This window comes from Amblyomma mixtum, chromosome 2, assembly GCF_055824585.1.
Source record: "Amblyomma mixtum isolate Tamu chromosome 2, ASM5582458v1, whole genome shotgun sequence".
Classification (NCBI taxonomy): Eukaryota; Metazoa; Arthropoda; class Arachnida; order Ixodida; family Ixodidae; genus Amblyomma; species Amblyomma mixtum.
The window spans coordinates 163,876,759-163,904,489 of NC_143013.1; positions in this window are offsets into that span (position 1 = coordinate 163,876,759).

Below are 27,731 nucleotides of genomic sequence, written 5' to 3' on the forward strand. Positions count from 1 at the left end.
AGCCCTGCAAGGCCTGTGGGAAATCTCAACCCTCACATGCGAAGCAGTAAATCTGGAACTGAAACAAATACCCAAATGCAATATTACCTCTGAGCACAAACTTAACCGCGATTAGCTCCTTTCGGAGCCCTGCAAGACCTGTGAGCAAATCTCAACCCTCACATGCGAAGGAGTAAATCTGGAACTGAAACAAAGACCCAAATGCAATATCACCTCTCAGCACAATCTTAACCGCGATTAGCTCCTTTCGGAGCCCTGCAAGGCCTGTGAGCAAATCTCAAACCTCACATGCGAAGCAGTAAATCTAGAACTGAAACAAATACCCAAATGCAGTATTACCTCTGAGCACAATCTTAACCGCGATTAGCTCCTTTTGGAGCCCTGCAAGGCCTGTGAACAAATCTCAACCCTCACATGCGAAGCAGTAAATGTGGAACTGAAACAAATACCCAAATGCAATATTACCTCTGAGCACAATCTTAACCGCGATTAGTCCTTTCGGAGCCCTGCAAGGGCTGTTGGCAAATCTCAACCCTCACATGCGAAGCAGTAAATCTGGAACTGAAACAAATACCCAAATGCAGTATTACCTCTGAGCACAATCTTAACCGCGATTAGCTCCTTTCGGAGCCCTGCAAGGCCTGTGGGAAATCTCAGCCCTCACATGCGAAGCAGTAAATCTGGAACTGAAACAAATACCCAAATGCAATATTACCTCTGAGCACAATCTTAACCGCGATTAGCTCCTTTCGGAGCCCTGCAAGGCCTGTGAGCAAATCTCAACCCTCCCATGCGAAGCAGTAAATCTGGAACTGAAACAAATATCCAAATGCAGTATTACCTCTGAGCACAATCTTAACCGCGATTAGCTCCTTTCGGAGCCCTGCAAGGCCTGTGAGCAAATCTCAACCCTCACATGCGAAGCAGTAAATGTGGAACTGAAACAAATACCCAAATGCAGTATTACCTCTGAGCACAATCTTAACCGCGATTAGCTCCTTTCGTAGCCCTGCAAGGCCTGTGAGCAAATCTCAACCCTCACATGCGAAGCAGTAAATCTGGAACTGAAACAAATACCCAAATGCAGTATTACCTCTGAGCACAATCTTAACCGCGATTAGCTCCTTTCGGAGGCCTGCAAGGCCTGTGAGCAAATCTCAACCCTACATGCGAAGCAGTAAATCTGGAACTGAAACAAATACCCAAATGCAATATTACCTCTGAGCACAATCTTAACCGCGATTAGCTCCTTTCGGAGCCCTGCAAGGCCTGTGAGCATAGTCAACCCTCACATGCGAAGCAGTAAATCTGGAACTGAAACAAAAACCCAAATGCAGTATTACCTCTGAGCACAATCTTAACCGCGATTAGCTCCTTTCGGAGCCCTGCAAGGCCTGTGAGCAAATCTCAACCCTCACATGCGAAGCAGTAAATCTGGAACTGAAACAAATACCCAAATGCAGTATTACCTCTGAGCACAATCTTAACCGCGATTAGCTCCTTTTGGAGCCCTGCAAGGCCTGTGAGCAAATCTCAACCCTCACATGCTAAGCAGTAAATGTGGAACTGAAACAAATACCCAAATGCAATATTACCTCTGAGCACAATCTTAACCGCGATTAGTCCTTTCGGAGCCCTGCAAGGGCTGTTGGCAAATCTCAACCCTCACATGCGAAGCAGTAAATCTGGAACTGAAACAAATACCCAAATGCAATATTACCTCTGAGCACAATCTTAACCGCATTAGCTCCTTTCGGAGCCCTGGAAATCCTGTGGGCAAATCTCAACCCTCACATGCGAAGCAGTAAATCTGGAACTGAAACAAATACCCAAATGCAGTATTACCTCTGAGCACAATCTTAACCGCGATTAGCTCCTTTCGGAGCCCTGCAAGGCCTGTGAGCAAATCTCAACCCTCCCATGCGAAGCAGTAAATCTGGAACTGAAACAAATATCCAAATGCAGTATTACCTCTGAGCACAATCTTAACCGCGATTAGCTCCTTTCGGAGCCCTGCAAGGCCTGTGAGCAAATCTCAACCCTCACATGCGAAGCAGTAAATGTGGAACTGAAACAAATACCCAAATGCAGTATTACCTCTGAGCACAATCTTAACCGCGATTAGCTCCTTTCGTAGCCCTGCAAGGCCTGTGAGCAAATCTCAACCCTCACATGCGAAGCAGTAAATCTGGAACTGAAACAAATACCCAAATGCAGTATTACCTCTGAGCACAATCTTAACCGCGATTAGCTCCTTTCGGAGGCCTGCAAGGCCTGTGAGCAAATCTCAACCCTACATGCGAAGCAGTAAATCTGGAACAGAAACAAATACCCAAATGCAATATTACCTCTGAGCACAATCTTAACCGCGATTAGCTCCTTTCGGAGCCCTGCAAGGCCTGTGAGCATAGTCAACCCTCACATGCGAAGCAGTAAATCTGGAACTGAAACAAAAACACAAATGCAGTATTACCTCTGAGCACAATCTTAACCGCGATTAGCTCCTTTCGGAGCCCTGCAAGGCCTGTGAGCAAATCTCAACCCTCACATGCGAAGCAGTAAATGTGGAACTGAAACAAATACCCAAATGCAATATCACCTCTGAGCACAATCTTAACCGCGATTAGCTCCTTTTGGAGCCCTGCAAGGCCTGTGAGCAAATCTGAACCTTCACATGCGAAGCAGTAGATCTGGAACTGAAACAAATACCCAAATGCAGTATTACCTCTGAGCACAATCTTAACCGCGATTAGCTCCTTTCGGAGCCCTGCAAGGCCTGTGAGCAAATCTCAACCCTCACATGCGAAGATAAAAATCTGGAACTGAAACAAATACCCAAATGCAGTATTACCTCTGAGCACAATCTTTACCGCGATTAGCTCCTTTCGGAGCCCTGCAAGGCCTGTGGGCATATCTCAACCCTCACATGCGAAGCACTAAATCTGGAACTGAAACAAATACCCAAATGCAATATCACCTCTGAGCACAATCTTAACCGCGATTAGCTCCTTTCGGAGCCCTGCAAGGCCTGTGAGCAAATCTCAACCCTCACATGCGAAGCAGTAAATCTGGAACTGAAACAAATACCCAAATGCAGTATTACCTCTGAGCACAATCTTAACCGCGATTAGCTCCTTTCGTAGCCCTGCAAGGCCTGTGAGCAAATCTCAACCCTCACATGCGAAGCAGTAAATTTGGAACTGAAACAAATACCCAAATGCAATATTACCTCTGAGCACAATCTTAACCGCGATTAGCTCCTTTCGGAGCCCTGCAAGGCCTGTGAGCAAATCTCAACCCTCACATGCGAAGCAGTAAATCTGGAACTGAAACAAATACCCAAATGCAGTATTACCTCTGAGCACAATCTTAACCGTGATTAGCTCCTTTCGGAGCCCTGCAAGGCCTGTGAGCAAATCTCAACCCTCACATGCGAAGCAGTAAATCTGGAACTGAAACAAATACCCAAATGCAATATTACCTCTGAGCACAATCTTAACCGCGATTAGCTCCTTTCGGAGCCCTGCAAGGCCTGTGAGCATACTCAACCCTCACATGCGAAGCAGTAAATCTGGAACTGAAACAAATACCCAAATGCAGTATTACCTCTGAGCACAATCTTAACCGCGATTAGCTCCTTTCGGAGCCCTGCAAGGCCTGTGAGCAAATCTCAACCCTCACATGTGAAGCAGTAAATCTGGAACTGAAACAAAGACCCAAATGCAATATCACCTCTCAGCACAATCTTAACCGCGATTAGCTCCTTTCGGAGCCCTGCAAGGCCTGTGAGCAAATCTCAAACCTCACATGCGAAGCAGTAAATCTGGAACTGAAACAAATACCCAAATGCAGTATTACCTCTGAGCACAATCTTAACCGCGATTAGCTCCTTTTGGAGCCCTGCAAGGCCTGTGAGCAAATCTCAACCCTCACATGCGAAGCAGTAAATCTGGAACTGAAACAAATACCCAAATGCAATATTACCTCTGAGCACAATCTTAACCGCGATTAGCTCCTTTCGGAGCCCTGCAAGGCCTGTTGGCAAATCTCAACCCTCACATGCGAAGCAGTAAATCTGGAACTGAAACAAATACCCAAATGCAATATTACCTCTGAGCACAATCTTAACCGCGATTAGCTCCTTTCGGAGCCCTGCAAGGCCTGTGGGAAATCTCAACCCTCACATGCGAAGCAGTAAATCTGGAACTGAAACAAATACCCAAATGCAGTATTACCTCTGAGCACAATCTTAACCGCGATTAGCTCCTTTCGGAGCCCTGCAAGGCCTGTGGGAAATCTCAACCCTCACATGCGAAGCAGTAAATCTGGAACTGAAACAAATACCCAAATGCAATATTACCTCTGAGCACAATCTTAACCGCGATTAGCTCCTTTCGGAGCCCTGCAAGGCCTGTGAGCAAATCTCAACCCTCCCATGCGAAGCAGTAAATCTGGAACTGAAACAAATATCCAAATGCAGTATTACCTCTGAACACAATCTTAACCGCGATTAGCTCCTTTCGGAGCCCTGCAAGGCCTGTGAGCAAATCTCAACCCTCACATGCGAAGCAGTAAATGTGGAACTGAAACAAATACCCCAAATGCAGTATTACCTCTGAGCACAATCTTAACCGCGATTAGCTCCTTTCGTAGCCCTGCAAGGCCTGTGAGCAAATCTCTACCCTCACATGCGAAGCAGTAAATTTGGAATTGAAACAAATCTCCTTTCGGAGCCCTGCAAGGCCTGTGAGAAAATCTCAACCCTCACATGCGAAGCAGTAAATCTGGAACTGAAACAAATACCCAAATGCAGTATTACCTCTGAGCACAATCTTAACCGCGATTAGCTCCTTTCGGAGGCCTGCAAGGCCTGTGAGCAAATCTCAACCCTCACATGCGAAGCAGTAAATCTGGAACTGAAACAAATACCCAAATGCAATATTACCTCTGAGCACAATCTTAACCGCGATTAGCTCCTTTCGGATCCCTGCAAGGCCTGTGAGCATAGTCAACCCTCACATGCGAAGCAGTAAATCTGGAACTGAAACAAATACGCAAATGCAGTATTACCTCTGAGCACAATCTTAAACGCGATTAGCTCCTTTCGGAGCCCTGCAAGGCCTGTGAGCATAGTCAACCCTCACATGCGAAGCAGTAAATCTGGAACTGAAACAAAAACCCAAATGCAGTATTACCTCTGAGCACAATCTTAACCGCGATTAGCTCCTTTCGGAGCCCTGCAAGGCCTGTGAGCAAATCTCAACCCTCACATGCGAAGCAGTAAATGTGGAACTGAAACAAATACCCAAATGCAATATCACCTCTGAGCACAATCTTAACCGCGATTAGCTCCTTTTGGAGCCCTGCAAGGCCTGTGAGCAAATCTGAACCATCACATGCGAAGCAGTAGATCTGGAACTGAAACAAATACCCAAATGCAGTATTACCTCTGAGCACAATCTTAACCGCGATTAGCTCCTTTCGGAGCCCTGCAAGGCCTGTGAGCAAATCTCAACCCTCACATGCGAAGATAACAATCTGGAACTGAAACAAATACCCAAATGCAGTATTACCTCTGAGCACAATCTTTACCGCGATTAGCTCCTTTCGGAGCCCTGCAAGGCCTGTGGGCAAATCTCAACCCTCACATGCGAAGCAGTAAATCTGGAACTGAAACAAATACCCAAATGCAATATTACCTCTCAGCACAATCTTAACCGCGATTAGCTGCTTTCGGAGCCCTGCAAGGCCTGTGGACAAATCTCAACCCTCACATGCGAAGCAGTAAATCTGGAACTGAAACAAATACCCAAATGCAATATTACCTCTGAGCACAATCTTAACCGCGATTAGCTCCTTTCGGAGCCCTGCAAGGCGTGTGAGCATAGTCAACCCTCACATGCGAAGCAGTAAATCTGGAACTGAAACAAATACCCAAATGCAGTATTACCTCTGAGCACAATCTTAACCGCGATTAGCGCCTTTCGGAGCCCTGCAAGGCCTGTGAGCAAATGTCAACCCTCACATGCGAAGCAGTAAATCTGGAACTGAAACAAATACCCAAATGCAGTATTACCTCTGAGCGCAATCTTAACCGCGATTAGCTCCTTTCGTAGCCCTGCAAGGCCTGTGAGCAAATCTCAACCCTCACATGCGAAGCAGTAAATTTGGAACTGAAACAAATACCCAAATGCAATATTACCTCTGAGCACAATCTTAACCGCGATTAGCTCCTTTCGGAGCCCTGCAAGGCCTGTGAGCAAATCTCAACCCTCACATGCGAAGCAGTAAATCTGGAACTGAAACAAATACCCAAATGCAGTATTACCTCTGAGCACAATCTTAACCGTGATTAGCTCCTTTCGGAGCCCTGCAAGGCCTGTGAGCAAATCTCAACCCTCACATGCGAAGCAGTAAATCTGGAACTGAAACAAATACCCAAATGCAATTTACCTCTGAGCACAATCTTAACCGCGATTAGCTCCTTTCGGAGCCCTGCAAGGCCTGTGAGCATACTCAACCCTCACATGCGAAGCAGTAAATCTGGAACTGAAACAAATACCCAAATGCAGTATTACCTCTGAGCACAATCTTAACCGCGATTAGCTCCTTTCGGAGCCCTGCAAGGCCTGTGAGCAAATCTCAACCCTCACATGTGAAGCAGTAAATCTGGAACTGAAACAAAGACCCAAATGCAATATTACCTCTGAGCACAATCTTAACCGCGATTAGTCCTTTCGGAGCCCTGCAAGGGCTGTTGGCAAATCTCAACCCTCACATGCGAAGCAGTAAATCTGGAACTGAAACAAATACCCAAATGCAATATTACCTCTGAGCACAATCTTAACCGCATTAGCTCCTTTCGGAGCCCTGGAAATCCTGTGGGCAAATCTCAACCCTCACATGCGAAGCAGTAAATCTGGAACTGAAACAAATACCCAAATGCAGTATTACCTCTGAGCACAATCTTAACCGCGATTAGCTCCTTTCGGAGCCCTGCAAAGCCTGTGGGAAATCTCAACCCTCACATGCGAAGCAGTAAATCTGGAACTGAAACAAATACCCAAATGCAATATTACCTCTGAGCACAATCTTAACCGCGATTAGCTCCTTTCGGAGCCCTGCAAGGCCTGTGAGCAAATCTCAACCCTCCCATGCGAAGCAGTAAATCTGGAACTGAAACAAATATCCAAATGCAGTATTACCTCTGAGCACAATCTTAACCGCGATTAGCTCCTTTCGGAGCCCTGCAAGGCCTGTGAGCAAATCTCAACCCTCACATGCGAAGCAGTAAATCTGGAACTGAAACAAATACCCAAATGCAGTATTACCTCTGAGCACAATCTTAACCGCGATTAGCTCCTTTCGGAGGCCTGCAAGGCCTGTGAGCAAATCTCAACCCTCACATGCGAAGCAGTAAATCTGGAACTGAAACAAATATCCAAATGCAGTATTACCTCTGAGCACAATCTTAACCGCGATTAGCTCCTTTCGGAGCCCTGCAAGGCCTGTGAGCAAATCTCAACCCTCCCATGCGAAGCAGTAAATCTGGAACTGAAACAAATATCCAAATGCAGTATTACCTCTGAGCACAATCTTAACCGCGATTAGCTCCTTTCGGAGCCCTGCAAGGCCTGTGAGCAAATCTCAACCCTCACATGGGAAGCAGTAAATCTGGAACTGAAACAAATACCCAAATGCAGTATTACCTCTGAGCACAATCTTAACCGCGATTAGCTCCTTTCGGAGGCCTGCAAGGCCTGTGAGCAAATCTCAACCCTCACATGCGAAGCAGTAAATTTGGAACCGAAACAAATCTCCTTTCGGAGCCCTGCAAGGCCTGTGAGAAAATCTCAACCCTCACATGCGAAGCAGTAAATCTGGAACTGAAACAAATACCCAAATGCAGTATTACCTCTGAGCACAATCTTAACCGCGATTAGCTCCTTTCGGAGGCCTGCAAGGCCTGTGAGCAAATCTCAACCCTCACATGCGAAGCAGTAAATCTGGAACTGAAACAAATACCCAAATGCAATATTACCTCTGAGCACAATCTTAACCGCGATTAGCTCCTTTCGGAGCCCTGCAAGGCCTGTGAGCATAGTCAACCCTCACATGCGAAGCAGTAAATCTGGAACTGAAACAAATACCCAAATGCAGTATTACCTCTGAGCACAATCTTAAACGCGATTAGCTCCTTTTGGAGCCCTGCAAGGCCTGTGAGCAAATCTCAACCCTCACATGCGAAGCAGTAAATGTGGAACTGAAACAAATACCCAAATGCAATATTACCTCTGAGCACAATCTTAACCGCATTAGCTCCTTTCGGTGCCCTGGAAATCCTGTGGGCAAATCTCAACCCTCACATGCGAAGCAGTAAATCTGGAACTGAAACAAATACCCCAATGCAGTATTACCTCTGAGCACAATCTTAACCGCGATTAGCTCCTTTCGGAGCCCTGCAAGGCCTGTGAGCAAATCTCAACCCTCACAAGCGGAGCAGTAAATCTGGAACTGAAACAAATACCCAAATGCAATATTACCTCTGAGCACAATCTTAACCGCGATTAGCTCCTTTCGGAGACTTGCAAGGCCTGTGAGCAAATCTCAACCCTCACATGCGAAGCAGTAAATCTGGAACTGAAACAAATGCCCACATGCAATATTACCTCTGAGCACAATCTTAACCGCGATTAGCTCCTTTCGGAGCCCTGCAAGGCCTGTGAGCAAATCTCAACCCTCACATGCGAAGCAGTAAATGTGGAACTGAAACAAATACCCAAATGCAGTATTACCTCTGAGCACAATCTTAACCGCGATTAGCTCCTTTTGGAGCCCTGCAAGGCCTGTGAGCAAATCTCAACCCTCACATGCGAAGCAGTAAATTTGGAACTGAAACAAATACCCAAATGCAGTATTACCTCTGAGCACAATCTTAACCGCGATTAGCTCCTTTCGTAGCCCTGCAAGGCCTGTGAGCAAATCTCAACCCTCACATGCGAAGCAGTAAATTTGGAACTGAAACAAATCTCCTTTCGGAGCCCTGCAAGGCCTGTGAGCAAATCTCAACCCTCACATGCGAAGCAGTAAATGTGGAACTGAAACAAATACCCAAATGCAGTATTACCTCTGAGCACAATCTTAACCGCGATTAGCTCCTTTTGGAGCCCTGCAAGGCCTGTGAGCAAATCTCAACCCTCACATGCGAAGCAGTAAATTTGGAACTGAAACAAATACCCAAATGCAGTATTACCTCTGAGCACAATCTTAACCGCGATTAGCTCCTTTCGTAGCCCTGCAAGGCCTGTGAGCAAATCTCAACCCTCACATGCGAAGCAGTAAATTTGGAACTGAAACAAATCTCCTTTCGGAGCCCTGCAAGGCCTGTGAGCAAATCTCAACCCTCACATGCGAAGCAGTAAATGTGGAACTGAAACAAATACCCAAATGCAGTATTACCTCTGAGCACAATCTTAACCGCGATTAGCTCCTTTTGGAGCCCTGCAAGGCCTGTGAGCAAATCTCAACCCTCACATGCGAAGCAGTAAATGTGGAACTGAAACAAATACCCAAATGCAGTATTACCTCTGAGCACAATCTTAACCGCGATTAGCTCCTTTCGTAGCCCTGCAAGGCCTGTGAGCAAATCTCAACCCTCACATGCGAAGCAGTAAATTTGGAACTGAAACAAATCTCCTTTCGGAGCCCTGCAAGGCCTGTGAGAAAATCTCAACCCTCACATGCGAAGCAGTAAATCTGGAACTGAAACAAATACCCAAATGCAGTATTACCTCTGAGCACAATCTTAACCGCGATTAGCTCCTTTCGGAGGCCTGCAAGGCCTGTGACCAAATCTCAACCCTACATGCGAAGCAGTAAATCTGGAACTGAAACAAATACCCAAATGCAATATTACCTCTGAGCACAATCTTAACCGCGATTAGCTCCTTTCGGAGCCCTGCAAGGCCTGCGAGCATAGTCAACCCTCACATGCGAAGCAGTAAATCTGGAACTGAAACAAAAACCCAAATGCAGTATTACCTCTGAGCACAATCTTAACCGCGATTAGCTCCTTTCGGAGCCCTGCAAGGCCTGTGAGCAAATCTCAACCCTCACATGCGAAGCAGTAAATGTGGAACTGAAACAAATACCCAAATGCAATATCACCTCTGAGCACAATCTTAACCGCGATTAGCTCCTTTTGGAGCCCTGCAAGGCCTGTGAGCAAATCTGAACCTTCACATGCGAAGCAGTAGATCTGGAACTGAAACAAATACCCAAATGCAGTATTACCTCTGAGCACAATCTTAACCGCGATTAGCTCCTTTCGGAGCCCTGCAAGGCCTGTGAGCAAATCTCAACCCTCACATGCGAAGATAAAGATCTGGAACTGAAACAAATACCCAAATGCAGTATTACCTCTGAGCACAATCTTTACCGCGATTAGCTCCTTTCGGAGCCCTGCAAGACCTGTGGGCAAATCTCAACCCTCACATGCGAAGCAGTAAATCTGGAACTGAAACAAATACCCAAATGCAATATTACCTCTCAGCACAATCTTAACCGCGATTAGCTCCTTTCGGAGCCCTGCAAGGCCTGTGGACAAATCTCAACCCTCACATGCGAAGCAGTAAATCTGGAACTGAAACAAATACCCAAATGCAATATTAACTCTGAGCACAATCTTAACCGCGATTAGCTCCTTTCGGAGCCCTGCAAGGCCTGTGAGCATAGTCAACCCTCACATACGAAGCAGTAAATCTGGAACTGAAACAAATACCCAAATGCAGTATTACCTCTGAGCACAATCTTAACCGCGATTAGCTCCTTTCGGAGCCCTGCAAGGCCTGTGAGCAAATCTCAACCCTCACATGCGAAGCAGTAAATCTGGAACTGAAACAAATATCCAAATGCAGTATTACCTCTGAGCACAATCTTAACCGCGATTAGCTCCTTTCGGAGTCCTGCAAGGCCTGTGAGCAAATCTCAACCCTCACATGCGAAGCAGTAAATGTGGAACTGAAACAAATACCCAAATGCAGTATTACCTCTGAGCACAATCTTAACCGCGATTAGCTCCTTTCGTAGCCCTGCAAGGCCTGTGAGCAAATCTCAACCCTCACATGCGAAGCAGTAAATTTGGAACCGAAACAAATCTCCTTTCGGAGCCCTGCAAGGCCTGTGAGAAAATCTCAACCCTCACATGCGAAGCAGTAAATCTGGAACTGAAACAAATACCCAAATGCAGTATTACCTCTGAGCACAATCTTAACCGCGATTAGCTCCTTTCGGAGGCCTGCAAGGCCTGTGAGCAAATCTCAACCCTCACATGCGAAGCAGTAAATCTGGAACTGAAACAAATACCCAAATGCAATATTACCTCTGAGCACAATCTTAACCGCGATTAGCTCCTTTCGGAGCCCTGGAAGGCCTGTGAGCATAGTCAACCCTCACATGCGAAGCAGTAAATCTGGAACTGAAACAAATACCCAAATGCAGTATTACCTCTGAGCACAATCTTAAACGCGATTAGCTCCTTTTGGAGCCCTGCAAGGCCTGTGAGCAAATCTCAACCCTCACATGCGAAGCAGTAAATGTGGAACTGAAACAAATACCCAAATGCAATATTACCTCTGAGCACAATCTTAACCGCATTAGCTCCTTTCGGAGCCCTGGAAATCCTGTGGGCAAATCTCAACCCTCACATGCGAAGCAGTAAATCTGGAACTGAAACAAATACCCCAATGCAGTATTACCTCTGAGCACAATCTTAACCGCGATTAGCTCCTTTCGGAGCCCTGCAAGGCCTGTGAGCAAATCTCAACCCTCACATGCGGAGCAGTAAATCTGGAACTGAAACAAATACCCAAATGCAATATTACCTCTGAGCACAATCTTAACCGCGATTAGCTCCTTTCGGAGACTTGCAAGGCCTGTGAGCAAATCTCAACCCTCACATGCGAAGCAGTAAATCTGGAACTGAAACAAATGCCCAAATGCAATATTACCTCTGAGCACAATCTTAACCGCGATTAGCTCCTTTCGGAGCCCTGCAAGGCCTGTGAGCAAATCTCAACCCACACATGCGAAGCAGTAAATGTGGAACTGAAACAAATACCCAAATGCAGTATTACCTCTGAGCACAATCTTAACCGCGATTAGCTCCTTTTGGAGCCCTGCAAGGCCTGTGAGCAAATCTCAACCCTCACATGCGAAGCAGTAAATTTGGAACTGAAACAAATACCCAAATGCAGTATTACCTCTGAGCACAATCTTAACCGCGATTAGCTCCTTTCGTAGCCCTGCAAGGCCTGTGAGCAAATCTCAACCCTCACATGCGAAGCAGTAAATTTGGAACTGAAACAAATCTCCTTTCGGAGCCCTGCAAGGCCTGTGAGAAAATCTCAACCCTCACATGCGAAGCAGTAAATCTGGAACTGAAACAAATACCCAAATGCAGTATTACCTCTGAGCACAATCTTAACCGCGATTAGCTCCTTTCGGAGGCCTGCAAGGCCTGTGAGCAAATCTCAACCCTACATGCGAAGCAGTAAATCTGGAACTGAAGCAAATACCCAAATGCAATATTACCTCTGAGCACAATCTTAACCGCGATTAGCTCCTTTCGGAGCCCTGCAAGGCCTGTGAGCATAGTCAACCCTCACATGCGAAGCAGTAAATCTGGAACTGAAACAAAAACCCAAATGCAGTATTTCCTCTGAGCACAATCTTAACCGCGATTAGCTCCTTTCGGAGCCCTGCAAGGCCTGTGAGCAAATCTCAACCCTCACATGCGAAGCAGTAAATGTGGAACTGAAACAAATACCCAAATGCAATATCACCTCTGAGCACAATCTTAACCGCGATTAGCTCCTTTTGGAGCCCTGCAAGGCCTGTGAGCAAATCTGAACCTTCACATGCGAAGCAGTAGATCTGGAACTGAAACAAATACCCAAATGCAGTATTACCTCTGAGCACAATCTTAACCGCGATTAGCTCCTTTCGGAGCCCTGCAAGGCCTGTGAGCAAATCTCAACCCTCACATGCGAAGATAAAAATCTGGAACTGAAACAAATACCCAAATGCAGTATTACCTCTGAGCACAATCTTTACCGCGATTAGCTCCTTTCGGAGCCCTGCAAGACCTGTGGGCAAATCTCAACCCTCACATGCGAAGCAGTAAATCTGGAACTGAAACAAATACCCAAATGCAATATTAACTCTGAGCACAATCTTAACCGCGATTAGCTCCTTTCGGAGCCCTGCAAGGCCTGTGAGCATAGTCAACCCTCACATACGAAGCAGTAAATCTGGAACTGAAACAAATACCCAAATGCAGTATTACCTCTGAGCACAATCTTAACCGCGATTAGCTCCTTTCGGAGCCCTGCAAAGCCTGTGGGAAATCTCAACCCTCACATGCGAAGCAGTAAATCTGGAACTGAAACAAATACCCAAATGCAATATTACCTCTGAGCACAATCTTAACCGCGATTAGCTCCTTTCGGAGCCCTGCAAGGCCTGTGAGCAAATCTCAACCCTCCCATGCGAAGCAGTAAATCTGGAACTGAAACAAATATCCAAATGCAGTATTACCTCTGAGCACAATCTTAACCGCGATTAGCTCCTTTCGGAGCCCTGCAAGGCCTGTGAGCAAATCTCAACCCTCACATGCGAAGCAGTAAATCTGGAACTGAAACAAATATCCAAATGCAGTATTACCTCTGAGCACAATCTTAACCGCGATTAGCTCCTTTCGGAGCCCTGCAAGGCCTGTGAGCAAATCTCAACTCTCACATGCGAAGCAGTAAATCTGGAACTGAAACAAATACCCAAATGCAGTATTACCTCTGAGCACAATCTTAACCGCGATTAGCTCCTTTCGGAGGCCTGCAAGGCCTGTGAGCAAATCTCAACCCTCACATGCGAAGCAGTAAATCTGGAACTGAAACAAATATCCAAATGCAGTATTACCTCTGAGCACAATCTTAACCGCAATTAGCTCCTTTCGGAGCCCTGCAAGGCCTGTGAGCAAATCTCAACCCTCCCATGCGAAGCAGTAAATCTGGAACTGAAACAAATATCCAAATGCAGTATTACCTCTGAGCACAATCTTAACCGCGATTAGCTCCTTTCGGAGCCCTGCAAGGCCTGTGAGCAAATCTCAACCCTCACATGCGAAGCAGTAAATCTGGAACTGAAACAAATACCCAAATGCAGTATTACCTCTGAGCACAATCTTAACCGCGATTAGCTCCTTTCGGAGGCCTGCAAGGCCTGTGAGCAAATCTCAACCCTCACATGCGAAGCAGTAAATTTGGAACCGAAACAAATCTCCTTTCGGAGCCCTGCAAGGCCTGTGAGAAAATCTCAACCCTCACATGCGAAGCAGTAAATCTGGAACTGAAACAAATACCCAAATGCAGTATTACCTCTGAGCACAATCTTAACCGCGATTAGCTCCTTTCGGAGGCCTGCAAGGCCTGTGAGCAAATCTCAACCCTCACATGCGAAGCAGTAAATCTGGAACTGAAACAAATACCCAAATGCAATATTACCTCTGAGCACAATCTTAACCGCGATTAGCTCCTTTCGGAGCCCTGCAAGGCCTGTGAGCATAGTCAACCCTCACATGCGAAGCAGTAAATCTGGAACTGAAACAAATACCCAAATGCAGTATTACCTCTGAGCACAATCTTAAACGCGATTAGCTCCTTTTGGAGCCCTGCAAGGCCTGTGAGCAAATCTCAACCCTCACATGCGAAGCAGTAAATGTGGAACTGAAACAAATACCCAAATGCAATATTACCTCTGAGCACAATCTTAACCGCATTAGCTCCTTTCGGAGCCCTGGAAATCCTGTGGGCAAATCTCAACCCTCACATGCGAAGCAGTAAATCTGGAACTGAAACAAATACCCCAATGCAGTATTACCTCTGAGCACAATCTTAACCGCGATTAGCTCCTTTCGGAGCCCTGCAAGGCCTGTGAGCAAATCTCAACCCTCACATGCGGAGCAGTAAATCTGGAACTGAAACAAATACCCAAATGCAATATTACCTCTGAGCACAATCTTAACCGCGATTAGCTCCTTTCGGAGACTTGCAAGGCCTGTGAGCAAATCTCAACCCTCACATGCGAAGCAGTAAATCTGGAACTGAAACAAATGCCCACATGCAATATTACCTCTGAGCACAATCTTAACCGCGATTAGCTCCTTTCGGAGCCCTGCAAGGCCTGTGAGCAAATCTCAACCCTCACATGCGAAGCAGTAAATGTGGAACTGAAACAAATACCCAAATGCAGTATTACCTCTGAGCACAATCTTAACCGCGATTAGCTCCTTTTGGAGCCCTGCAAGGCCTGTGAGCAAATCTCAACCCTCACATGCGAAGCAGTAAATGTGGAACTGAAACAAATACCCAAATGCAGTATTACCTCTGAGCACAATCTTAACCGCGATTAGCTCCTTTTGGAGCCCTGCAAGGCCTGTGAGCAAATCTCAACCCTCACATGCGAAGCAGTAAATTTGGAACTGAAACAAATACCCAAATGCAGTATTACCTCTGAGCACAATCTTAACCGCGATTAGCTCCTTTCGTAGCCCTGCAAGGCCTGTGAGCAAATCTCAACCCTCACATGCGAAGCAGTAAATTTGGAACTGAAACAAATCTCCTTTCGGAGCCCTGCAAGGCCTGTGAGCAAATCTCAACCCTCACATGCGAAGCAGTAAATGTGGAACTGAAACAAATACCCAAATGCAGTATTACCTCTGAGCACAATCTTAACCGCGATTAGCTCCTTTTGGAGCCCTGCAAGGCCTGTGAGCAAATCTCAACCCTCACATGCGAAGCAGTAAATGTGGAACTGAAACAAATACCCAAATGCAGTATTACCTCTGAGCACAATCTTAACCGCGATTAGCTCCTTTCGTAGCCCTGCAAGGCCTGTGAGCAAATCTCAACCCTCACATGCGAAGCAGTAAATTTGGAACTGAAGCAAATCTCCTTTCGGAGCCCTGCAAGGCCTGTGAGAAAATCTCAACCCTCACATGCGAAGCAGTAAATCTGGAACTGAAACAAATACCCAAATGCAGTATTACCTCTGAGCACAATCTTAACCGCGATTAGCTCCTTTCGGAGGCCTGCAAGGCCTGTGACCAAATCTCAACCCTACATGCGAAGCAGTAAATCTGGAACTGAAACAAATACCCAAATGCAATATTACCTCTGAGCACAATCTTAACCGCGATTAGCTCCTTTCGGAGCCCTGCAAGGCCTGCGAGCATAGTCAACCCTCACATGCGAAGCAGTAAATCTGGAACTGAAACAAAAACCCAAATGCAGTATTACCTCTGAGCACAATCTTAACCGCGATTAGCTCCTTTCGGAGCCCTGCAAGGCCTGTGAGCAAATCTCAACCCTCACATGCGAAGCAGTAAATGTGGAACTGAAACAAATACCCAAATGCAATATCACCTCTGAGCACAATCTTAACCGCGATTAGCTCCTTTTGGAGCCCTGCAAGGCCTGTGAGCAAATCTGAACCTTCACATGCGAAGCAGTAGATCTGGAACTGAAACAAATACCCAAATGCAGTATTACCTCTGAGCACAATCTTAACCGCGATTAGCTCCTTTCGGAGCCCTGCAAGGCCTGTGAGCAAATCTCAACCCTCACATGCGAAGATAAAGATCTGGAACTGAAACAAATACCCAAATGCAGTATTACCTCTGAGCACAATCTTTACCGCGATTAGCTCCTTTCGGAGCCCTGCAAGACCTGTGGGCAAATCTCAACCCTCACATGCGAAGCAGTAAATCTGGAACTGAAACAAATACCCAAATGCAATATTACCTCTCAGCACAATCTTAACCGCGATTAGCTCCTTTCGGAGCCCTGCAAGGCCTGTGGACAAATCTCAACCCTCACATGCGAAGCAGTAAATCTGGAACTGAAACAAATACCCAAATGCAATATTAACTCTGAGCACAATCTTAACCGCGATTAGCTCCTTTCGGAGCCCTGCAAGGCCTGTGAGCATAGTCAACCCTCACATACGAAGCAGTAAATCTGGAACTGAAACAAATACCCAAATGCAGTATTACCTCTGAGCACAATCTTAACCGCGATTAGCTCCTTTCGGAGCCCTGCAAGGCCTGTGAGCAAATCTCAACCCTCACATGCGAAGCAGTAAATCTGGAACTGAAACAAATACCCAAATGCAATATTACCTCTGAGCACAATCTTAACCGCGATTAGCTCCTTTCGGAGCCCTGCAAGGCCCGTGAGCAAATCTCAACCCTCCCATGCGAAGCAGTAAATCTGGAACTGAAACAAATATCCAAATGCAGTATTACCTCTGAGCACAATCTTAACCGCGATTAGCTGCTTTCGGAGTCCTGCAAGGCCTGTGAGCAAATCTCAACCCTCACATGCGAAGCAGTAAATGTGGAACTGAAACAAATACCCAAATGCAGTATTACCTCTGAGCACAATCTTAACCGCGATTAGCTCCTTTCGTAGCCCTGCAAGGCCTGTGAGCAAATCTCAACCCTCACATGCGAAGCAGTAAATTTGGAACCGAAACAAATCTCCTTTCGGAGCCCTGCAAGGCCTGTGAGAAAATCTCAACCCTCACATGCGAAGCAGTAAATCTGGAACTGAAACAAATACCCAAATGCAGTATTACCTCTGAGCACAATCTTAACCGCGATTAGCTCCTTTCGGAGGCCTGCAAGGCCTGTGAGCAAATCTCAACCCTCACATGCGAAGCAGTAAATCTGGAACTGAAACAAATACCCAAATGCAATATTACCTCTGAGCACAATCTTAACCGCGATTAGCTCCTTTCGGAGCCCTGCAAGGCCTGTGAGCATAGTCAACCCTCACATGCGAAGCAGTAAATCTGGAACTGAAACAAATACCCAAATGCAGTATTACCTCTGAGCACAATCTTAAACGCGATTAGCTCCTTTTGGAGCCCTGCAAGGCCTGTGAGCAAATCTCAACCCTCACATGCGAAGCAGTAAATGTGGAACTGAAACAAATACCCAAATGCAATATTACCTCTGAGCACAATCTTAACCGCATTAGCTCCTTCGGAGCCCTGGAAATCCTGTGGGCAAATCTCAACCCTCACATGCGAAGCAGTAAATCTGGAACTGAAACAAATACCCCAATGCAGTATTACCTCTGAGCACAATCTTAACCGCGATTAGCTCCTTTCGGAGCCCTGCAAGGCCTGTGAGCAAATCTCAACCCTCACATGCGGAGCAGTAAATCTGGAACTGAAACAAATACCCAAATGCAATATTACCTCTGAGCACAATCTTAACCGCGATTAGCTCCTTTCGGAGACTTGCAAGGCCTGTGAGCAAATCTCAACCCTCACATGCGAAGCAGTAAATGTGGAACTGAAACAAATACCCAAATGCAGTATTACCTCTGAGCACAATCTTAACCGCGATTAGCTCCTTTTGGAGCCCTGCAAGGCCTGTGAGCAAATCTCAACCCTCACATGCGAAGCAGTAAATTTGGAACTGAAACAAATACCCAAATGCAGTATTACCTCTGAGCACAATCTTAACCGCGATTAGCTCCTTTCGTAGCCCTGCAAGGCCTGTGAGCAAATCTCAACCCTCACATGCGAAGCAGTAAATTTGGAACTGAAACAAATCTCCTTTCGGAGCCCTGCAAGGCCTGTGAGCAAATCTCAACCCTCACATGCGAAGCAGTAAATGTGGAACTGAAACAAATACCCAAATGCAGTATTACCTCTGAGCACAATCTTAACCGCGATTAGCTCCTTTTGGAGCCCTGCAAGGCCTGTGAGCAAATCTCAACCCTCACATGCGAAGCAGTAAATGTGGAACTGAAACAAATACCCAAATGCAGTATTACCTCTGAGCACAATCTTAACCGCGATTAGCTCCTTTCGTAGCCCTGCAAGGCCTGTGAGCAAATCTCAACCCTCACATGCGAAGCAGTAAATTTGGAACTGAAACAAATCTCCTTTCAGAGCCCTGCAAGGCCTGTGAGAAAATCTCAACCCTCACATGCGAAGCAGTAAATCTGGAACTGAAACAAATACCCAAATGCAGTATTACCTCTGAGCACAATCTTAACCGCGATTAGCTCCTTTCGGAGGCCTGCAAGGCCTGTGACCAAATCTCAACCCTACATGCGAAGCAGTAAATCTGGAACTGAAACAAATACCCAAATGCAATATTACCTCTGAGCACAATCTTAACCGCGATTAGCTCCTTTCGGAGCCCTGCAAGGCCTGCGAGCATAGTCAACCCTCACATGCGAAGCAGTAAATCTGGAACTGAAACAAAAACCCAAATGCAGTATTACCTCTGAGCACAATCTTAACCGCGATTAGCTCCTTTCGGAGCCCTGCAAGGCCTGTGAGCAAATCTCAACCCTCACATGCGAAGCAGTAAATGTGGAACTGAAACAAATACCCAAATGCAATATCACCTCTGAGCACAATCTTAACCGCGATTAGCTCCTTTTGGAGCCCTGCAAGGCCTGTGAGCAAATCTGAACCTTCACATGCGAAGCAGTAGATCTGGAACTGAAACAAATACCCAAATGCAGTATTACCTCTGAGCACAATCTTAACCGCGATTAGCTCCTTTCGGAGCCCTGCAAGGCCTGTGAGCAAATCTCAACCCTCACATGCGAAGATAAAGATCTGGAACTGAAACAAATACCCAAATGCAGTATTACCTCTGAGCACAATCTTTACCGCGATTAGCTCCTTTCGGAGCCCTGCAAGACCTGTGGGCAAATCTCAACCCTCACATGCGAAGCAGTAAATCTGGAACTGAAACAAATACCCAAATGCAATATTACCTCTCAGCACAATCTTAACCACGATTAGCTCCTTTCGGAGCCCTGCAAGGCCTGTGGACAAATCTCAACCCTCACATGCGAAGCAGTAAATCTGGAACTGAAACAAATACCCAAATGCAATATTAACTCTGAGCACAATCTTAACCGCGATTAGCTCCTTTCGGAGCCCTGCAAGGCCTGTGAGCATAGTCAACCCTCACATACGAAGCAGTAAATCTGGAACTGAAACAAATACCCAAATGCAGTATTACCTCTGAGCACAATCTTAACCGCGATTAGCTCCTTTCGGAGCCCTGCAAGGCCTGTGAGCAAATCTCAACCCTCACATGCGAAGCAGTAAATCTGGAACTGAAACAAATACCCAAATGCAATATTACCTCTGAGCACAATCTTAACCGCGATTAGCTCCTTTCGGAGCCCTGCAAGGCCCGTGAGCAAATCTCAACCCTCCCATGCGAAGCAGTAAATCTGGAACTGAAACAAATATCCAAATGCAGTATTACCTCTGAGCACAATCTTAACCGCGATTAGCTCCTTTCGGAGTCCTGCAAGGCCTGTGAGCAAATCTCAACCCTCACATGCGAAGCAGTAAATGTGGAACTGAAACAAATACCCAAATGCAGTATTACCTCTGAGCACAATCTTAACCGCGATTAGCTCCTTTCGTAGCCCTGCAAGGCCTGTGAGCAAATCTCAACCCTCACATGCGAAGCAGTAAATTTGGAACCGAAACAAATCTCCTTTCGGAGCCCTGCAAGGCCTGTGAGAAAATCTCAACCCTCACATGCGAAGCAGTAAATCTGGAACTGAAACAAATACCCAAATGCAGTATTACCTCTGAGCACAATCTTAACCGCGATTAGCTCCTTTCGGAGGCCTGCAAGGCCTGTGAGCAAATCTCAACCCTCACATGCGAAGCAGTAAATCTGGAACTGAAACAAATACCCAAATGCAATATTACCTCTGAGCACAATCTTAACCGCGATTAGCTCCTTTCGGAGCCCTGCAAGGCCTGTGAGCATAGTCAACCCTCACATGCGAAGCAGTAAATCTGGAACTGAAACAAATACCCAAATGCAGTATTACCTCTGAGCACAATCTTAAACGCGATTAGCTCCTTTTGGAGCCCTGCAAGGCCTGTGAGCAAATCTCAACCCTCACATGCGAAGCAGTAAATGTGGAACTGAAACAAATACCCAAATGCAATATTACCTCTGAGCACAATCTTAACCGCATTAGCTCCTTCGGAGCCCTGGAAATCCTGTGGGCAAATCTCAACCCTCACATGCGAAGCAGTAAATCTGGAACTGAAACAAATACCCCAATGCAGTATTACCTCTGAGCACAATCTTAACCGCGATTAGCTCCTTTCGGAGCCCTGCAAGGCCTGTGAGCAAATCTCAACCCTCACATGCGGAGCAGTAAATCTGGAACTGAAACAAATACCCAAATGCAATATTACCTCTGAGCACAATCTTAACCGCGATTAGCTCCTTTCGGAGACTTGCAAGGCCTGTGAGCAAATCTCAACCCTCACATGCGAAGCAGTAAATGTGGAACTGAAACAAATACCCAAATGCAGTATTACCTCTGAGCACAATCTTAACCGCGATTAGCTCCTTTTGGAGCCCTGCAAGGCCTGTGAGCAAATCTCAACCCTCACATGCGAAGCAGTAAATTTGGAACTGAAACAAATACCCAAATGCAGTATTACCTCTGAGCACAATCTTAACCGCGATTAGCTCCTTTCGTAGCCCTGCAAGGCCTGTGAGCAAATCTCAACCCTCACATGCGAAGCAGTAAATTTGGAACTGAAACAAATCTCCTTTCGGAGCCCTGCAAGGCCTGTGAGAAAATCTCAACCCTCACATGCGAAGCAGTAAATCTGGAACTGAAACAAATACCCAAATGCAGTATTACCTCTGAGCACAATCTTAACCGCGATTAGCTCCTTTCGGAGGCCTGCAAGGCCTGTGAGCAAATCTCAACCCTACATGCGAAGCAGTAAATCTGGAACTGAAACAAATACCCAAATGCAATATTACCTCTGAGCACAATCTTAACCGCGATTAGCTCCTTTCGGAGCCCTGCAAGGCCTGTGAGCATAGTCAACCCTCACATGCGAAGCAGTAAATCTGGAACTGAAACAAAAACCCAAATGCAGTATTTCCTCTGAGCACAATCTTAACCGCGATTAGCTCCTTTCGGAGCCCTGCAAGGCCTGTGAGCAAATCTCAACCCTCACATGCGAAGCAGTAAATGTGGAACTGAAACAAATACCCAAATGCAATATCACCTCTGAGCACAATCTTAACCGCGATTAGCTCCTTTTGGAGCCCTGCAAGGCCTGTGAGCAAATCTGAACCTTCACATGCGAAGCAGTAGATCTGGAACTGAAACAAATACCCAAATGCAGTATTACCTCTGAGCACAATCTTAACCGCGATTAGCTCCTTTCGGAGCCCTGCAAGGCCTGTGAGCAAATCTCAACCCTCACATGCGAAGATAAAAATCTGGAACTGAAACAAATACCCAAATGCAGTATTACCTCTGAGCACAATCTTTACCGCGATTAGCTCCTTTCGGAGCCCTGCAAGACCTGTGGGCAAATCTCAACCCTCACATGCGAAGCAGTAAATCTGGAACTGAAACAAATACCCAAATGCAATATTAACTCTGAGCACAATCTTAACCGCGATTAGCTCCTTTCGGAGCCCTGCAAGGCCTGTGAGCATAGTCAACCCTCACATACGAAGCAGTAAATCTGGAACTGAAACAAATACCCAAATGCAGTATTACCTCTGAGCACAATCTTAACCGCGATTAGCTCCTATCGGAGCCCTGCAAGGCCTGTGAGCAAATCTCAACCCTCACATGCGAAGCAGTAAATCTGGAACTGAAACAAATACCCAAATGCAGTATTACCTCTGAGCACAATCTTAACCGCGATTAGCTCCTTTCGTAGCCCTGCAAGGCCTCTGAGCAAATCTCAACCCTCACATGCGAAGCAGTAAATTTGGAACTGAAACAAATACCCAAATGCAATATTACCTCTGAGCACAATCTTAACCGCGATTAGCTCCTTTCGGAGCTCTGCAAGGCCTGTGAGCAAATCTCAACCCTCACATGCGAAGCAGTAAATCTGGAACTGAAACAAATACCCAAATGCAGTATTACCTCTGAGCACAATCTTAACCGTGATTAGCTCCTTTCGGAGCCCTGCAAGGCCTGTGAGCAAATCTCAACCCTCACATGCGAAGCAGTAAATCTGGAACTGAAACAAATACCCAAATGCAATATTACCTCTGAACACAATCTTAACCGCGATTAGCTCCTTTCGGAGCCCTGCAAGGCCTGTGAGCATACTCAACCCTCACATGCGAAGCAGTAAATCTGGAACTGAAACAAATACCCAAATGCAGTATTACCTCTGAGCACAATCTTAACCGCGATTAGCTCCTTTCGGAGCCCTGCAAGGCCTGTGAGCAAATCTCAACCCTCACATGTGAAGCAGTAAATCTGGAACTGAAAGAAAGACCCAAATGCAATATCACCTCTCAGCACAATCTTAACCGCGATTAGCTCCTTTCGGAGCCCTGCAAGGCCTGTGAGCAAATCTCAAACCTCACATGCGAAGCAGTAAATCTGGAACTGAAACAAATACCCAAATGCAGTATTACCTCTGAGCACAATCTTAACCGCGATTAGCTCCTTTTGGAGCCCTGCAAGGCCTGTGAGCAAATCTCAACCCTCACATGCGAAGCAGTAAATCTGGAACTGAAACATATACCCAAATGCAGTATTACCTCTGAGCACAATATTAACCGCGATTAGCTCCTTTCGGAGCCCTGCAAGGCCTGTGAGCAAATCTCAACCCTCACATGCGAAGCAGTAAATCTGGAACTGAAACAAATACCCAAATGCAATATTACCTCTGAGCACAATCTTAACCGCGATTAGCTCCTTTCGGAGCCCTGCAAGGCCTGTGGGCAAATCTCAACCCTCACATGCGAAGCAGTAAATCTGGAACTGAAACAAATACCCAAATGAAATATTACCTCTGAGCGCAATCTTAACCGCGATTAGTCCTTTCGGAGCCCTGCAAGGCCTGTTGGCAAATCTCAACCCTCACATGCGAAGCAGTAAATCTGGAACTGAAACAAATACCCAAATGCAATATTACCTCTGAGCACAATCTTAACCGCATTAGCTCCTTTCGGAGCCCTGCAAATCCTGTGGGCAAATCTCAACCCTCACATGCGAAGCAGTAAATCTGGAACTGTAACAAATACCCAAATGCAGTATTACCTCTGAGCACAATCTTAACCGCGATTAGCTCCTTTCGGAGCCCTGCAAGGCCTGTGGGAAATCTCAACCCTCATATGCGAAGCAGTAAATCTGGAACTGAAACAAATACCCAAATGCAATATTACCTCTGAGCACAATCTTAACCGCGATTAGCTCCTTTCAGAGCCCTGCAAGGCCTGTGAGCAAATCTCAACCCTCCCATGCGAAGCAGTAAATCTGGAACTGAAACAAATATCCAAATGCAGTATTACCTCTGAGCACAATCTTAACCGCGATTAGCTCCTTTCGGAGCCCTGCAAGGCCTGTGAGCAAATCTCAACCCTCACATGCGAAGCAGTAAATCTGGAACTGAAACAAATACCCAAATGCAGTATTACCTCTGAGCGCAATCTTAACCGCGATTAGCTCCTTTCGTAGCCCTGCAAGGCCTGTGAGCAAATCTCAACCCTCACATGCGAAGCAGTAAATTTGGAACTGAAACAAATCTCCTTTCGGAGCCCTGCAAGGCCTGTGAGAAAATCTCAACCCTCAGATGCGAAGCAGTAAATCTGGAACTGAAACAAATACCCAAATGCAGTATTACCTCTGAGCACAATCTTAACCGCGATTAGCTCCTTTCGGAGGCCTGCAAGGCCTGTGAGCAAATCTCAACCCTCACATGCGAAGCAGTAAATCTGGAACTGAAACAAATACCCAAATGCAATATTACCTCTGAGCACAATCTTAACCGCGATTAGCTCCTTTCGGAGCCCTGCAAGGCCTGTGAGCATAGTCAACCCTCACATGCGAAGCAGTAAATCTGGAACTGAAACAAATACCCAAATGCAGTATTACCTCTGAGCACAATCTTAACCGCGATTAGCTCCTTTCGGAGCCCTGCAAGGCCTGTGAGCAAATCTCAACCCTCACATGCGAAGCAGTAAATGTGGAACTGAAACAAATACCCAAATGCAATATCACCTCTGAGCACAATCTTAACCGCGATTAGCTCCTTTTGGAGCCCTGCAAGGCCTGTGAGCAAATCTGAACCTTCACATGCGAAGCAGTAGATCTGGAACTGAAACAAATACCCAAATACAGTATTACCTCTGAGCACAATCTTAACCGCGATTAGCTCCTTTCGGAGCCCTGCAAGGCCTGTGAGCAAATCTCAACCATCACATGCGAAGCAGTAAATCTGGAACTGAAACAAATACCCAAATGCAGTATTACCTCTGAGCACAATCTTTACCGCGATTAGCTCCTTTCGGAGCCCTGCAAGGCCTGTGAGCAAATCTCAACCCTCACATGCGAAGCAGTAAATCTGGAACTGAAACAAATACCCAAATGCAATATTACCTCTGAGCACAATCTTAACCGCGATTAGCTCCTTTCGGAGCCCTGCAAGGCCTGTGGGCAAATCTCAACCCTCACATGCGAAGCAGTAAATCTGGAACTGAAACAAATACCCAAATGCAATATTACCTCTGAGCACAATCTTAACCGCGATTAGCTCCTTTCGGAGCCCTGCAAGGCCTGTGGGCAAATCTCAACCCTCACATGCGAAGCAGTAAATCTGGAACTGAAAGAAATACCCAAATGAAATATTACCTCTGAGCACAATCTTAACCGCGATTAGTCCTTTCGGAGCCCTGCAAGGCCTGTTGGCAAATCTCAACCCTCACATGCGAAGCAGTAAATCTGGAACTGAAACAAATACCCAAATGCAATATTACCTCTGAGCACAATCTTAACCGCATTAGCTCCTTTCGGAGCCCTGCAAATCCTGTGGGCAAATCTCAACCCTCACATGCGAAGCAGTAAATCTGGAACTGTAACAAATACCCAAATGCAGTATTACCTCTGAGCACAATCTTAACCGCGATTAGCTCCTTTCGTAGCCCTGCAAGGCCTCTGAGCAAATCTCAACCCTCACATGCGAAGCAGTAAATTTGGAACTGAAACAAATACCCAAATGCAATATTACCTCTGAGCACAATCTTAACCGCGATTAGCTCCTTTCGGAGCTCTGCAAGGCCTGTGAGCAAATCTCAACCCTCACATGCGAAGCAGTAAATCTGGAACTGAAACAAATACCCAAATGCAGTATTACCTCTGAGCACAATCTTAACCGTGATTAGCTCCTTTCGGAGCCCTGCAAGGCCTGTGAGCAAATCTCAACCCTCACATGCGAAGCAGTAAATCTGGAACTGAAACAAATACCCAAATGCAATATTACCTCTGAACACAATCTTAACCGCGATTAGCTCCTTTCGGAGCCCTGCAAGGCCTGTGAGCATACTCAACCCTCACATGCGAAGCAGTAAATCTGGAACTGAAACAAATACCCAAATGCAGTATTACCTCTGAGCACAATCTTAACCGCGATTAGCTCCTTTCGGAGCCCTGCAAGGCCTGTGAGCAAATCTCAACCCTCACATGTGAAGCAGTAAATCTGGAACTGAAAGAAAGACCCAAATGCAATATCACCTCTCAGCACAATCTTAACCGCGATTAGCTCCTTTCGGAGCCCTGCAAGGCCTGTGAGCAAATCTCAAACCTCGCATGCGAAGCAGTAAATCTGGAACTGAAACAAATACCCAAATGCAGTATTACCTCTGAGCACAATCTTAACCGCGATTAGCTCCTTTTGGAGCCCTGCAAGGCCTGTGAGCAAATCTCAACCCTCACATGCGAAGCAGTAAATCTGGAACTGAAACATATACCCAAATGCAGTATTACCTCTGAGCACAATATTAACCGCGATTAGCTCCTTTCGGAGCCCTGCAAGGCCTGTGAGCAAATCTCAACCCTCACATGCGAAGCAGTAAATCTGGAACTGAAACAAATACCCAAATGCAATATTACCTCTGAGCACAATCTTAACCGCGATTAGCTCCTTTCGTAGCCCTGCAAGGCCTGTGAGCAAATCTCAACCCTCACATGCGAAGCAGTAAATTTGGAACTGAAACAAATCTCCTTTCGGAGCCCTGCAAGGCCTGTGAGAAAATCTCAACCCTCAGATGCGAAGCAGTAAATCTGGAACTGAAACAAATACCCAAATGCAGTATTACCTCTGAGCACAATCTTAACCGCGATTAGCTCCTTTCGGAGGCCTGCAAGGCCTGTGAGCAAATCTCAACCCTCACATGCGAAGCAGTAAATCTGGAACTGAAACAAATACCCAAATGCAATATTACCTCTGAGCACAATCTTAACCGCGATTAGCTCCTTTCGGAGCCCTGCAAGGCCTGTGAGCATAGTCAACCCTCACATGCGAAGCAGTAAATCTGGAACTGGAACAAATACCCAAATGCAGTATTACCTCTGAGCACAATCTTAACCGCGATTAGCTCCTTTCGGAGCCCTGCAAGGCCTGTGAGCAAATCTCAACCCTCACATGCGAAGCAGTAAATGTGGAACTGAAACAAATACCCAAATGCAATATCACCTCTGAGCACAATCTTAACCGCGATTAGCTCCTTTTGGAGCCCTGCAAGGCCTGTGAGCAAATCTGAACCTTCACATGCGAAGCAGTAGATCTGGAACTGAAACAAATACCCAAATACAGTATTACCTCTG